This window comes from Ischnura elegans, chromosome 11 (genome assembly GCF_921293095.1).
Source record: "Ischnura elegans chromosome 11, ioIscEleg1.1, whole genome shotgun sequence".
In the NCBI taxonomy this organism is placed as follows: domain Eukaryota; kingdom Metazoa; phylum Arthropoda; class Insecta; order Odonata; family Coenagrionidae; genus Ischnura; species Ischnura elegans.
The window spans coordinates 21,070,822-21,087,643 of NC_060256.1; the positions used below are offsets into that span (position 1 = coordinate 21,070,822).

General features: G+C 38.6%; 1 protein-coding gene across 1 annotated transcript in view; it reads left to right on the top strand.

The window, feature by feature from the left end:
* The window catches only part of LOC124168443 (leucine-rich repeat and immunoglobulin-like domain containing-NOGO receptor-interacting protein 4), a 939,647-nt gene that overhangs the window by 356,285 nt on the left and 566,540 nt on the right, over positions 1 to 16,822 (top strand). The window contains exon 4 of the mRNA XM_046546685.1: positions 6,625 to 6,704. The gene's annotated coding sequence lies outside the window, so the exon portion shown is untranslated. The remainder of the gene's footprint in view (positions 1 to 6,624; positions 6,705 to 16,822) is intronic.

The window sequence follows — 16,822 nt, forward strand, 5'->3', positions numbered from 1 at the left end:
AAACTCAAATTATCTTTGGAATAAACAATGCAGAACTGTCTCAGACTAAGCTAGGAATATCATTGTTTGAAAAACATGAACATCTTCCGCTAAAACTGAACATTTCTTTCCCAGAATAGGTGTAAACAGAACCATTTTATTACTTCCTAATTTGGATATGTAGAATACAATGTTAGCAGGTGGTGTTCCTTCTTGAAACATGATGTTAATAATTAAAACTGAGGTAGTTCTATTTGGGTATCGCCATGACGTGTTACGATATTTTGATCTTGTAGGTGTAATTGATAGCATTGATTTATGTTGATGAAGTAATGGTGTTGTTGTAGTTGCGATTGTGGCGCTGATAATGGTGTTAATTACCCACCAAAAAGTCGACAAAAAGTCATAATAATTTAAACGTTTCTCTGTCTAGCGCAGAAGCCCATCAAAGTAAACAACTGCAAAAATAAGAGAAGAAAAGTGGTAAGACAGCGTAGATGTAGTTAGGGGTGATATAAATATCATGCAGATCTGCAGCATTGAGATTAAAATATTAATACATACGATTTCCACTTCCAAATATTCATTTGAATTAGCTCGTAGGTATCATGTGTAATTTTACCTTGAACACTTAGGTCGGTTATATTTAATACAACTTTTATCGATAGTACAAAACTTTTATCTATGACTTTGCTTTAATTTCCAAAGTAAATCATAACCAAAACTTCGCATCGGAATATTTTTCCTTGCACTAATTTAACCCTGAGATCAAATGCGTTGACTAATTACCCCTCATCATGTCACGCATTTTATTACACGATTTAATTACATCTCGATAATTGTGGCATTCCCAATACTTTTTTGTTGTTTCATGCATGCTAAAATCTGCTTGAAAGTATTCCCATTGCATTTTTGCCATTGAAATTATCTATTGACCTTTATTTTCCATCGTTACGCGGCGAATGTTTGCTTTTTTCCCCCCGTGGTTTGAATATATCGATTCAAAGAATCTAAGACGTCCACGTCACGTGCTTACAATTTGTGAATAGCCCATCCTGTCAGTCAAAATGTGAATCCATCAATACCGACAAACCGGATAAGTCTTGCTCCCTGAGGAAAACTATAAAATATGCATAATTTGCTCCGTTTGCTTTGTGAGGCCTCCTGAAAAAGGTTCTTTTTAATATTTTTATAGGAGGCTCAAAAATTCTGTCATCATTGTTCATTTATTTAATGAAATCAACAATCAGAAAATGTAATATATTTTTGATTTTCTTCGATTTTTTTAATGACTTAAACTAGAACTCGAGTACTTAGCGGGGAGGGGATGTTGAAAATGGTGTTAGAGGGTAGAATGTTAGGGAAACGAGGGAGGGAAGGAAAAGAATAGGATTTTTAGATAGATTGAAAGAGAGTAGGCCTTACAGTGAATTAAAGAAGGCAGTGCTGGAAGGAAAGGGAGGCTTCCAGGTCGCTTCTTGAACACTCCATGGAAACCTGCCTTAATCGGTAGAATACCAGAATAATAATAAACCAGAACTTTTGTTGCACGTGTTGCACTTTAAGGAAAGCAATTTTAGAGTGTGCACGGTCTTTAACCAACATTAATTATCTACCTTTAAAGCCGATTGCTATGAATGAATTATGAACGACATCGCAAATGAGAGCGTTAATTGGAAGACTCGTCCAACCGTCGTGGGGTTGAGATTATTACTCCGTTGCGGTGAAATGCCTCCCGATCGATTGTTGCATAATTCATTCGTTTTATTTGTTATCAAAGTATTGTTCCAATCGTCATATTTATTACATCACTAGAACTCATAGGAGATTTTTATGTAAAACAGTAACACCAAATCCAAAATGCAAATCAAGATACATCCATTAAGTACGGTAAATATACTTTACAGGAATAATTAGGATTCCATTTCGTGGATTGCTGTAAATTCTATGGTTCGTTTAATCCTTATCTGAAGGCAGGAATGTAAACTTTGACCTCTCAGCGACGGAATAATTTGAGGGAGATCTGGTTGGTGTGGTGGCTAGAGCGTTGGCATCCCACCCGGCAGGCTCGGGTTCAAATCCCGGCAGCGAATTTTCAGAGACTGCCCCATTTCAAGCGCAACGCTCCGTCCGTCGAATGGGACGTTAAGCCGTGGTCCCCTTGGCGCCTTTCATTAGGATCAGGCTTATGCCGACGCCGGGTTTCTCTCCACCCTTCCTTCCATACCCTTTCCTCATGGCGCAAATGACCTCAGCTGTCGGTCGCCTCCTCAATATACCATACCATACCGGTAATTTGAGTTGGAGTAATCAATACGTAAGAACTCTCAGGAAAAAGTCATTCTTCCTGAACGCGAAGTTTTTTTGAATATTTTTTAGTCAGGAACAAAGACCTCATAAAATGAAGAAATAAACTCTGTCGGACTTTGATTTTTGCCCATGCGTGGCTAAATACTTTCACTAAACCCAGGAGCGCTGAAAGGTCCTAGTGCGAGTAAATTTAACAATTATTTGCAAATGGAAAGTTTCTACTATTGCGCCATGAATGTAGAATCCTCTCTTGTAGTATCTGTGATCAATCCTTTCCTATCGTTTTTTGCTTCCTCTATTGAGTGGAGAAAAATTGTCACGACATTATAACCCTGGATGCCTGATGGCAATTGGAACGAGACACCAGGGCGGGTTCGCGAGGATACTCTCCCGGGGCCAGGGTCTGTAAGCGCGAGCTTTTCACCTCTGCACCGCAGAAGGAGGGGGACAGGAAGGAGAGAGGAAGGAGGCGCCGCCGCCGCGATAGGAGCCCGACGACGCCTCCTGGGACGGGATAGGGAAGGAAGGGATGGGACGAGGAATCCCACACCGAGTCACAAAGGCGGGCGGGTCCTACCACTAGCGAAACCAAGAAAACCATTACTGTGCCAGCGATTTTTAGAGGATTATTCTATGAGGAAGAATAATCCAACGATCAAATCGGTAGATATGCCTGATGCCAACTGGAACGAGACTCCTAGGGCGGGCTCGCGAGGATACTCTCCCGGGGCCAGGGTCTGTAAGCGCGAGCTTTTTACCTCTGCACCCAGAAGGAGGTGGACAGGAAGGAGAGAGGAAGGAGGCGCCGCCGCGATTGGAGCCCGACGAACTCTCCTGGGACGGGATAGGGAAGAAGGGAAGGGACGAGGAATCCCGCACCGTCACAAAGGCGGGCAGGTCCTACCATCAGTGAAACCAGGCAAAGCCATTAATGTTCTAACGATCTTGGAGGTTCATTCTGTGAGGAAGAAGGACCCAATGATCAAATCGTTAGATATGTCTGATGCCAGTAGGAATCGAATTTGCCAACGATGTTTTGGTCGAAAACGCACAATTTTTACACTACAGAAACTTTGAGCCGAGTGCTCCGATTGGCCGCGAGTTTTCCCTGTTGCCAGATGCCTGGGATACATCGCGATCTCATGCAGGCAAAGCATTCGAAGTCATGAGTTGTCCAGAGCATCCGGCAACAGGGAAAACTCGAGGTCAATAGGAACGCTTGGCTCTAAGTTCCTGCGGTTTATAAATGGTACGTTTTCGACAAAAACATCGTTAGTAAATTTGGTTCCTGTTGGCATCGGTTTTCATGGGTTGAAATTTCGTGGAACAATTTTTCTGTACCTTTTGTCCACGAGATAAAAATGAGTGCTCAAATTCCCCCCTGTCCTTCTGCAGTACTTACATGCGGAGGACGATGGTGGCTTTTCGCGGTCGTCGAAAAATTGAGGAGAGGAAAAAGATGAGTGTCGACTTGCGCACTTGGGTCGTATCTCATCGCTACGACGGGCATCTTGAAGTATCTTCTCTTCCCGGCAAGCCTCCGTTCCTCCCGCGAATCGTCAAACACTCTTCGACAGACAACCTTTCTTGCGTGACACTCTAGACGAGGGCAAAAATACCCCACTCTCTCGTTTCTGTTTTCACACAATGTGTTCTCCTCTCCGCGAATACATATTCGCACCTTATAAAGATATGTCTCTCAAGTAACACTCTTCTTGCACCACTTGGGAATAAGGCTTGAGGCTGAAACTGAAGGTGTTGAAGACAGTTTCTTCAGGTCACGGTTTCTTTCCGAGAAGCTCGTGGATTTGAAGCTGGAATTTGAAAGATCTTACCAAGGGTTCTCAGTCTGACAAAAAGTTTCGAGTCCAAAGGGACATTCTCGAGTAGATTTCAAAAATATTTTTTCTGAGAATTTTGAAAGGAACTTGTTTGATGAAATTCTCGAATATATTTCAAAAATATTTTTTCTGAGAATTTTGAAAGGAACTTGTTTGAAAAATATGCACAAAAATTGTCAGTTGTAATTGTTTCATTGTTGATGTTCAAAATTGTTTCTTTAAAATTACCTTTTTTCAAACTTCATTGGAATTTTTACCGCTTTTCAACAGTTTATAACCTTTCTGATTCCGAAATTATCACATTTGGATATTTTCTGAGTGGCCTCTCTATATATTTGCCTCTTTTATTTTAAGCCATTACCCATTTAATTCAGATTTTCATCCACCACCGTACCAATCCGATCTCATTATTTTCCTGCTCTCGTTCGCAAAGAAAAATTTTATCTGAATTTTGAACGAAGTACATAAGGTCTCTAGCCGTACATTTTCTCTGGAAATGGCAATTCAAAGCTTAGGCTATATGTTGTTGTTCACCTTAGTCATCCTCAATCGTATTGTGAATGAGATTTTTTTACTTTTGAGGGGGTTGTTTAGCATACACAGGTTCATAAATACAGGTCAGTAATTCTGAGACTGATTTGGCTCAGTTATCCACTGAATTCTCCTATCATCTAATCTTTTAACACTCGCTTACATTTCTTCTGCTTTACGTTCTTCCTTACTTGTTGCATTTATTTTGTACGAGGTGATCCTTTTCCATTCTTCCCATCTACATGCCCCTAAAAATTGTCCTCATCAGGCAATCATGTCTAAAAGATAATGGCCGATTTGGTTGTATTGTCTTCTTATTCAAGATTTTTGTCTTTTCTCCTTCTACTGTTAAGACTTCCTCGTTACTTAATCGGCCGATTCATCTTATGCCATCATTCTCCTCTAGCACCACATTTCGAACGTCTACAACCTTGTTTTCTCTGCAGCTGTAATTCTCTATTCCCCCTATTCTCTATCATTGAAAAGCGTATTTTAAACGACATGCACGTGAAAATAAATCGTGTGATTTCTCCGCTACTGTCCATGTCCATGCCTCACTTCCGTTTTCAAGCAAACTTTTTATAACGAATTTCTAACCCTTAGAAGCTGAAACAACGGAGCTTTCATTAAAATCACTAGAATTACATTTTAATGGTCTATATATGTAGCATTTAAAGAGTTGAATTTACTGTTGTTGATATTTATTGCGCACGAGTTTTATTTATCAGTCTTTTGGGTTAAGAAAATCCGTACTTCTCTTTTGGTGTCTGTTAGAAATTAGTTATACTTGAATTGATTGCTTTAGGCATCATTTATGAAAATAGATGCGGAGAAAACGAGTGTTATTTAATCCAGAACTAGCCATCTAGATTTCCGGGTATACCCTTTTACTCTTTAACATTTAAAGGCCGGTTTTTTGTCATGAAAAAATAAATGTATTCAGTTAGTTTTACGCGGCTCTCTGTTCCTTTAGCTGTTACTTCTTCATTTCCACGTGTCACGATTGGATAAGCAAAATCGCTAGGTTCATATGTCTCGTAGGAATGTGATCATTTTCGATTCATCATCATCATCACTGGTCAACAATCCTAGCATTGGTTTGACGCAGCTCTCCACTCAGTTCTCCTATCAGCTAATCTTTTCACACCTATGTATTTCTTCTCTATCACGTCCTTCTTTACTTGTTCCATGTATTTTGTTCGAGGTCTTCCTTTTCCGTTCTTGCCTTCCACTTGTCCCTCGACGATTGTCTCCATCAGGCCATCATGTCTCAAGATGTGGCCTATAAGGTTGTTCAGTCTTCTTGTTAAGGTTTTCATGAGGCTTCTCCTCTCCCCTACTCCTCTTAGGACTTCTTCGTTACTAACTCGGTCGATCCATTTGATCTTCACCAACGTTTTTGAATACTTACGTTTAAGTGGAAGAAATCTATTACATGGAATTTCATACTCTATTAAGACTGCGACATCGGATCTTTCATTGAAATGGTTAGAATAACCATCTTGCTCAACTCATCATCAGCCTAATGGGACAAAGCGGTTGAATACACCGCAATTTCAAGTTTGCAACTGCTATATCCCATTTCCTCCCTTTAAGGATGTCGCTTTGCCGTGGCGCCGGGGGGAAATTCGCCAAAGTCTCGAACGAGTTAGGTGACCGTGAATCAATTGACCTCGTTTCTGACCTCCGACGAGAGAATTTTAATTGCATAAATTCGTCATGTCCTACTTTTCATACTATTTTTATTAGCATTTTAATGACTTTCCGTTGAGACTTTTTAAAAAATATTTAAGGAAATGGGATAAAAATTATCTAAAAAAAGTTTTTGCATCTGTCGTCGGCATCGCACGGTTGGATATATAGGGTTTATAAAGAGGGGCGGGCGGATTAGTTGATGGGGAAGGGTAGGATAGATAAAGTGACGTCATCATAGCGAACTCATAGCCTTCTTCTCACTTCACAGGCTCAAGTCGGACTGAAAACTCTGGACTTCGCTGCCCGCGGTTCTCCGACCAAGTCCTTGGCCTCGCTGTGAACCTGAGGGTGAGTAATTGCATTTGAATTTCATATCCCACGGGTGTCTTTGCCAAGGTTCTGGAGCTTTGGCTTTAAAACTCTTGCGTCCGCGGAGAAATCGCTCCTTTTTATACTTTTTGATGTGGACCGCTTTCGTTTGCTCTTCAAAAGCGCTCTCTGTCTCAGCAATGCCGTGGTAGAAGTCCTTCTAGGAGTACGTGAGACGATTGTCGTCACATCAAGCGTTTCCCTAATAGGTCAGCTGCAGAAGTTCTCGCTGGCTCGATTTTACCTGACTCAGCTTTGATGCTCTTATCTAATATCCATGAAGGTAACTTCAAGAACTGTAAAACTCACTCTAACCGCTGTTACAATAAAAATTGGATTCATTTTGATGCGGCTATCTCGACCAAATACAAGACTTTCGTTGAGTGCCAACAACGCTGAATACAATATCGATGTGAATTATGTCCCAAATTAATATCACATTCGAGTGAAAAATAAAGTTTTTTTTCCTCTACTGCAAAACATTTCAGTCCTTACTTTAGATTATTCATTTGTGACAAAGTATCTCTAATTTATCTGTTCAGCCCTCTGATTCCTTACTAGTAATTAACTTTGGCAATAAAAACAAAAGTCATTCCTTCGCAACTTCCACGAATCAATTTTTTTGCTACACTTACTATTAGCATTCATATCACCTTCAACTTAGCGACGGATGGTTGTTGAATTTTTTATTTAATTTTATGAATTTTTGACTGATCTCTTACTTTTTAGGCTATTTTAAATACGTGGTTTCATTTTTACATACTGGATTTGCAATTTTGAGCGTATATTTCATTGTAGGAAGTACTATGTGCGAGTGATATTAGTATTTTTGCAGCAAATTAGAGGCTAAATATGTATATTTTGAAAATGCCTATCATAAGTCCTCACACTAGTAACATGCACACTGATGCATTGAAAGTGATGGTTGCAATCGACTTTGTGGAACTCAATTATATCAGGAAGTAAACAAACTTTTCAAATTTCACTTAAAAAAAAATAAAAATATTATGATAAATTTCTGATGATGATTTAAGGCAGTGAGACATTTAGACTCCGATAGTGTTTTTAGCGGAATTTGCAAAGTACTTATTACTTCCACATTTTATTTATTTCCTCATACTTACATTGATGTATTTCATTGCTTATCAGCTATAATTACTCGAACGTCATAACTCTTGAAGTGCATCATCAACTTGAAATTAAAAAATTATTTTTTCATGTACATTTTTGTGTTTTCCATTCTGTCAGCATATTCAATTAGTTTTCATTTTCGGGCATTCTTTAAAGGCCGTTTTACACGGTACACGGAATTGCGCAATCTGACGTACGTGCGAAGGCGCAATCAAAATTGCGTCGTGTAAAGCGGTGAATTGCTAGAACACATGCGAGAATGCGTGAATGCGAGACGGCAAAATAGCCACTGTTTTAATTTCGTTCATGCATTCGCGCAATTCCGCGCCATTTTAGAAATTAATGCAGCTCTAACCTGCGCAATTCCGTACCTCGTGTAAAACGGCCTTAAGGCATATCAGTGGCACGCACCAATGTCGACAAACTACACTTCATTTGATTTTCAGTGATGGAGAAATGCTTAATCCCTCACGGTTTCTGGTTTCTATCCTGCCTTTGCGCTTTAAACCTTTAGCTCAGATAAATTGCAGCACTCTCCCCGAATCTGCGCGCTAATTATAAAATCGCGGATGAGAATTTGACGGCTTGCAAAATGGAAGTCGGCGTTGCATTTGGAGAACACACTCCCTTAATGCCCCGTGCGTCGCATTCCATTTCCTAATTGCTAAGCCCTTCAATGGCTTCAATCACATTGCAAACTGCGACGTCCACTTGTCGTTTCCCTGTTAATTCGTGGGCGTTCTTCAGCGGTATCTATAATCTAAGGAGAATGTTATCACAGGATGATACTTCATTTTCTCTCGACATATTCTCTGATTATTACTTTCAATGAATTTATACAGTACGCTCCAAGGCCACAGTATATTTATAAGAGTGTAGATTTTTTCTTTCGCCCTCTCGTCTAAGTTGTTGCTATCTTCTAGTCACGAATACTAATATGTCTTCCGTTGAATCCACGAACGATAGATAGGCTCTTATGGCTTCGCAAAATTACAAAGAGTAGCTGCAGATTTAACTTTTTACCTGTAGTAATTTTCTTGCTCTTTTCATGAGATGCGTTACAATTCATCATTAAAAGGGGAAACTATTGGGTTTTATGATTCGTTCTCTTATGAATCTATGGTCTCATTAGTCTCTTTCCCGTTGATAACCTTACTTTTGAGAGTGCCAATCAGCTGCGAGGATTCAGAAAATCCTTTTTGTGGTAAGGATGTCGAAATACAATTAACTTACTTGTATAAACATAATGTTTTAGAATTTCATTCACATTATTTGGAATAGGAAGAATGATAATATGAAATACCCATTGATTATCTTATCGAATAGACATGTCGAACAATGGCCTGAATACGCTTTGAAACACATGCCATATTGATGCACCAATATATTAAAATAAACTACAAAATTCTAAAAATTATTGGATAAATACGAATATTATCAATGGCAATAAATGTGATAATAATTCTCGTTGTATTTTCTCGACACTTATTCCATGGCGGAGGAAGATAGATGAAATGGTTTGACAGTGAACAATCAGGGTGGCAAAATATGACACGCTGTGCAGGTAAATCGCTGTAGATAATTAAATCTTTAGAACCTTATGGTATCTCCCGTGCGACTTCCATATATATATTCCAAAACTTTTGGCTAAAACTTGTGCTTCACGTTGGACGGCGTAGAATAGCATTAGTAACAGCGGAAGGAACGTTTTTTTTTCATTTCTTATACGAATAATGGAAACGAAAATGCAAATTCCTCCTTTCATCCACTATTTATCGGCAGTAAGTTTTGCTAGCGAAAGAGTCGCGTCAACATTTCGATCATTTGAGAATTTACTTCGGAAACTCATTGAATTCGCGAATTCGGATGATGAATCATCGCCCCCCGCTCATGAAGAGACTGCGAACTCGTATTCTGGTGCAATCGTTTAAAAACGGCCTCCGTTTAATGCACCGCTGAACGTTCGGAATCATTTCGGAGGTTTAGCGAGCGCGGGAAAGTTTATATAAACCCGTTCCCTTCGCTGCAAGTCTTGCTCCAGACTGTAAACAGAAAGCGTCTCCGCGGGCGCACACCTTCGCATAATTAGATAAAACTCGGCCAGGTAACGAGGTATTGGCCACGGTTTCAGCGCGAGTCTGCCGGGAGTCTAAATTTCGCTCCTCTCTCTCCATCTCTCGTTCGGGAAATTAATGAACGCGGCCCTGGCTTCGAAAATTGCGGGAAACGTAGCTGCTGCGAAGTCGTTTTCCGTTATGAGTTCGCGAAACTTGGTCGGTTCAGTATTAAGGAACTGCATAACAAGTGGAGCATCTTAGGAAGGGATGTGGTGGCGCTATCTCGGCTTGAATGAAGCGATGGAGCAGCGCTTACAGCGCTTTATTGTCGGGTCATTAAATAACTCCCCACGACGAAATATGTGCCAAACCCGGCGTGTTACTTTACTTCAACAAGTTCTCCATGCATGGAGACACGTCGGACGTTAAAGGTATTATCTCGTCCTTCAAGGGGAGTTCAATTAAAGATAGGTGACTCCAGAAAAACGAAACTTTACGTTAAACACTTTGCACGTCATTTTTTTCAGTAAAGTGATAGATTGCTCTTTTCATTCTATTAATTTAAAGCCCTGAGTCTAATTGTCATATATTTCAAACCTTTAACATTAGAATGCGTGGCTGGGTCAATTGAACCCAAAAGGAAATATTTATGTTGCTTATTTTGAAAGGAAGAAAAATTTTAGACAAATAGTTCATGACTTTTAATTATTTAGTTTCGTTTACCACTGTGGAAAATTTAGGCCTGATATTAATTTTTTTTCTATTTTTTCTCATCACTTATACCTGCCATGCCCGGATGGCTCAATTTAACCCAGACTATCAAATCCATTTGAAGCCTTTCTACGGTTCCTTCGTGTTCATTGTGACGGTGTGATTTTTTGTCAAAATTTTACCCTAATTTATTTTTAACTTAATATCATTGAAATTCATTGTACCTCCAAAACCCATCAGAGGAAAAGTGATAGGTATTCACAAATTTGTGGAGGCTAGTGTCCCATAGCACCATAGAAATTGTTGAACAACTACAATTTTCATATTTTTCGTATAGCTAAATTTTCTAATACACTCCCAAATGATTTATAAACAATTTTAAAAGATAAACTGGGAAGTAATTAAGTATTTTGAGTAAAATATGCAAACATGGTCATATTGGGTCAAATTGACCCACTCGGGCATAATAGGGTGTATGGATAGGTCGGGCATGCTAGTGTTTAAATGTAATAAACACCTTCCTTCTGTTTCTTCTTTAGTTTCTTAATAGTGACTCCCCAAGATGTACAGAGGTTTTCAAATATTTTCTCCAAAACTTGAGGGGCGCCACTTCTGCTCCTCAGAGAAATTGAGCTTCATTTACTGCTATTATCGTAGACGTAGGAGGGAAATTTGGCCAACATTCTCATCTCCCGAATTATTGTTACTACTGCATCATAATGGGGCTATTTATGCGAGATATATATTTATATAAACAAAGTTCGTATTTAAAAACGTTACAAAGATCTAGTCAAATAAATGAATAAAAATGTACAGCCTATTTTTCAAGGGCGAAAGCTTTCCGCGAATAATTCACCTACGACACCAGGTCAAAGATAATTCACATTCCAACTACTAGAAAATTTTTAAGAGGAGCAATTGACGTTGATCTTCATTACCATTCCAATTAATGCCCTTCACAAATTTTGTTTCTGATTGTACAATGAAGTATCCTAATCGCAGGAGAATGATATCCTCTCTAAATCAAGGATTAAAAAGCAATCTATCAACACAAGAGGGTGAAACGTTATGTTCACGAACAGGGCCATTCACTGGATTTATACGTTGAAGTTGACTACTATAACAGTGGGCTATGTGTGTGCACAACTGCACAGTGACTGCGAAGCACGGCGAAGAATGAATGAACGAATGAATTTATTACTCCAACTTAAATGTACACTTTGTTTTAACAACACAAAATATAGAGGAGCTTTAGGTAGTTTCAACGGTAAAAAAACCAGCGTTGAAGCTACCATCCTTAAAAAAAATTAATTCAAGGCAGGCCAGAAAACAAAAGAAAGTATACATAATTTTCTGAAGATTATGTGACAACAACTTACAATATACAAGAACAAAGTAAACTTATGGACAAAATAAAATATATTTCTTTTTTCACCTTTCACAAGAAATATAGAAAATAATATGTAAGTAGTAATATGTATTTATTCACAAACACATAAAAAAGAACATTTATATTATCATGGGATAGCAACCAATCTTAAGCTAACCAAGAGAAAGCGAATTAATAGCTCACGCCGTATATCTGATTCACACCTCAATACTCAGTCGTCTCAATGACATATGTCATACCTACATGTACGCCGTATATCTCATTGAAAATACGTTTCGAGACCTGTATTCTATTCAGTCTTATATTATATTGTTGGAATATTTGGCGTACTCCCCCATACTACTCTTATTGCGTTTAAAGTTGAGCTGCTTCAACTTCACTAATAGATCGAATCAAGACCTCATTCGATTCGAGTCTTCTTTACATTGCTTTGCAGTTCCTGTGCAGTTGTTCACCCATACAATCCACTGCTATATTAGTCAACTTCAATGCATAAACCCAGCGTAACAGTAAACGACCCTGTTGGTGAACATCTTCACCCTCTTTTATTAACCGATTGCTTTTTAATCCTTGATTTAGAGAGATTATTATTCTCTCGCGAGTAGGAGCCTCCGTCGTCCAATCCATAACAAAATTTCCGGAGGGTATTAATTGGAATGGTGATGAAGATCAACGTCAATTGCTCCTCTTAAAATTTTCAAGAATTTGGAATGCAAATTCTCTTTGATCTTTTGTCTTAGGTGAATTTTACGCTGAAATTTTTCGCCGTTGAAAAATATCTGCACATTTTTTATTCATTTAATTGACAAAATCGTTATAATGCTTTGAAATACGAATTTGTTTTAATTTGTAACCATTAAGTAGACATGCAAATATTCTATTTTTGAAATTTTCTGTCTGACCTATATTTCGGTCACTGAATGCGCAAAATTGGTCTCATTTCCATGCTACACTAGATTAAACATTCGATCGCCGTGCACGAACTTTGGCTAATCGGGTCGACCTGGGTATCGAAATTTTTCTGCCTCGCCGGAGTACCGAATAGGAACGGCTCGAAAAAATGTACTTTTACTCTTTTGGGACGCTGTAGCCCTACGCACGGGCTGGAAGAACGCGTTTCAAGAGGTAATGAGGAAAATTCGGGACATGAGGAAGATCGATGTTGCAAGTTGCCGAGGGGAAGACGCCGTGCAAGAGGTCATTAGCGCCGAAAAATACCGTCTCTTTGCGTTTCTGCACAACCACCTCACGCCAGCATGGCTCCTGCCTCACCTAAGTGCACTGGCGTTGCATTAATGAACGTGATCACCAGGGATGCCGACTTGCAAAAAATATTGGGGGGGCCCAAACCGGGGATCTTGTCCCGCGAAATTTTATAAGTAGTGAGTTTTAAGTTTTTTAAGTATTTTAGAAGAGTCATATGATCAACATTAGATCCCTGAGAACTCGAATCATGATATCTGGACACACCGGGGAAAATCGACAAGCCTGACACATTTTTTCCTCACACCCATCATCATCATCACTATTGAAAATAATATGTAATAATATCTATTTACTATCTATATATTATCACTACAACAATCCTAGGATTGGTTTGACGCAGCTCTACACTCAGTTCTCCTATCAGCTAATCTTTTTACACCTACGTTTTTCTTCTCTTTCACATCTCTCTTTACTTGTTCCATATATTTTGTTTGAGGTCTTCATTTTCCATTCTTGCCTTCCACTTGTCCTTCGACGATTGTCTTCATCAGGCCATCATGTCTCAAGATGTGGCCTATAAGGTTGTTCCGTCTTCTTAATAAGGTTTTCATGAGGCTTCTCTTCTCTCCTACCCTTCTTAGGACTTCCTCGTTACTAACTCGGTCGATCCACTTGATTTTCATTATTCTTCTGTAGCACCACATTTCGAAGGCCTCTATCCTTGCTTTCTCCACTGCGGTCATTGTACATGCCTCACTTCCGAGTATACTCCAGATGTAGGTTCTTATAAATTGTTTCTTTACTTCCATATTTAAGTTTCCCGCTGTAAGCGGGTCTCTCTTTTGGTGGAATTCTCTCTTTGCCTGGACTATTCTGCTGATAATTTCTTTCTTGCTTCTCCCGTCACTAGTTATCTTGCTTCCCAAATAACAGAATTCATCCACCTCTATCAGTTTTTGCCTCCCTATTTTAATGTTGGTCTTGACTTCTTCTCTTCTGCTGCGTACTAAGATCTTGGTTTTCTTCGTCCTCACACCCATAACGAATTTTTGAGGGGGCTTGGGCCCCATCAGGCCCCATGGAGTCGGCACCACTGGTGATCGCTCGCTGCTCTTGATTTGATGCTGAAATTAATTCTCTAATGTCATCACTAACATTTAATATAAGATATACCCATATTTAAAACAAAATTATGTTTAGAAGCTAATTGACTAAAACGAAATTGAGAATTGTACCTCAAAAAGTGAATAAAAATGGGAATAGGGTAGTTTCGTTCATCAAAGAAAACGAAAGGCATTGATTGCGATCTCTTACCCACCATTGGTGTATTCAAAATGTACAAACTATTTTTGTTTTAGAAATCCCAGTTTAGACAAATGGCAATGGCCCATTTTAACATCATTTGAAAAAGGCCTGATTGGCGGCCATGCGATGCCACTACACGTGACGTCACAGGGGCCTAGATTCTATACGAGTTGATAGGAGTATTACATCGCCTGAGATTATCAATGCATGCATGAGGTAGAGAGCTCAGGGAAAGATGTCTTAATAATCACCTATTAAAACTGTCTAAGGTCGGAAAATTTCCTTCGTTTGATAGGGAATTAATAATCCTTATTTAAGCCAAGCGCTACCTGCCAGCAGGGTACTCTGCTACCTGCTAGCAGCCTGCATTGTAGCGGAGCTCATATCCTCGCCTCAAGGTCACCTCACATGCGGCAGCGGGAACCAGAACGACGTCACACGGCGTTTTCCCAGCATTCATACTTAGCCGTCGCGTTTTCGCGCGCTTGAAATTTTTCACTTTTCATTTAATCGCGGAAAATAGATATCGTCATTAAAAAATCTAAAAGCGTGAAATACGTACTCCAGGAGTAATAATCTTTCGATTTAGGCAATAAAATAATAATAGGCAACCACCCTATCTCAATATCTCTGGGACCGGTTTTCGGTTGGAATGGCAACCATTATTGGGGAGAGTTTGTGTCTTCATCTCTCCGAAGACGTGGTTATAGTTGTAAAATTGGATTCGTTTATTCGAATCATCGGAGAAGTTAAGATTCATTCTTCTGCCCAATGATGGTTTCCAATGCAACCGATATACCTTTTTTGCATACATTAGTTCCTTTTATTATTGGCTATTGGAGATATATTGGAGGCATGGTTTCGTAGATATGGTGATAATTTTGGGCATATTTAGCTTGGTTCAATAAAACTTGTATCTATTCAAGTGAATATATCCATCAATTCTTTTTATACCGCTGATGAATTCCATTTGCATATCGATGGCTAAGTTTTAACAACACGTATCTCAAAAATTGCAACTTTTCAGAAGATAAAAAAAAACGATTTTTTTTTAATTTCCTCTATAATCATAAAAATTAAAAACTCATAAAACTGAAATAGAAGCATACATTTGAAAACCAAGAGTTGTTTTTGGTTGAATTTTATTTTTTAAATGTCATTACACTTTTTTAAGATACCCGTCTCAAACCGTCCAAATATATAGATACTTGTTGTTAGAACTTAGTCATCGATATATGTCTACTGGGCCTGTTCAAAATATTTTAAAATATATATTGTGATAGAATTTGAGAAAGGTAGTTCTAAAATGTAGTTTGAAAAATATGGTGAAGGAAAAAGTAAATTTTTCTTTTTCAATTCGTCGCTCATTTATCGGCCAATTCACGATGACATATCAGAGGCCTTTTTAATTTCATTTAAAGGACAATTTTATTTGTTAAAAGTTTAGTCGATAGGAGAATTGAGATGCGTCAAAGTAATCTTAAGATTCATTACTCTTGATGATTAAGAGAGCGGCTAATTCAGGAAGATCATTTTTTTTTTCGCTGTAATCTATCTTTCTCTGTCATGCATGGAACTCATTGAATGAATCGCGATTTATTGATTGAGTAAATGGAAATATTGTGACGAATTTGGAGCCGTGTAATGGAGGAGGAGATTGAACTCGCAGGTTGAAAATATGTTTCCGATAGCAAGTTTACCTCGTTGTGTGTTGTTTACATCTCAAGAATCACAGGACAAGATATATTTTTTTAGGTATCTGCTGTACTATCGAAGAAGTAAGTCAGATGTCCCACGAGTTGATGGTACTTAGATATAGACGGGAATATATTCTTGAATATCGTCTAATCAGGCTCACTATTTACCTCTGAATACAAATTATAGAACTGTTGCTCAATAAAAGCGCGATTATATTGTAGTATCTAATTTCCTTGTCTCATTGAAGCCAGATGTGATGAGTTGCATATCCATTATCGCTAAAGAGCTTATCGATAATTTTTGGACTCATGGATGTGTAGGTATTTGGATTTCTGTCTATCTTTATTCAATCTTAATTTGATATTACTCATTTTGCTAATGAAAATAATATTTGACGTGGTGGTAACACATTAATGCGATAATTGCGACTGAAATATCCATTAATGAAATTGTTCATCAATAAAGCGTGTTAGGATTAGTTAGACATCCGTTACCGTTAAGCAGTTATCGTTCTGATATATTTAAATTGAAATTTTATCATAGTTTCTGCAATAATGCCATCGATCATTTTCCGGTCGCAATGAAATGTAGGTTAGTGC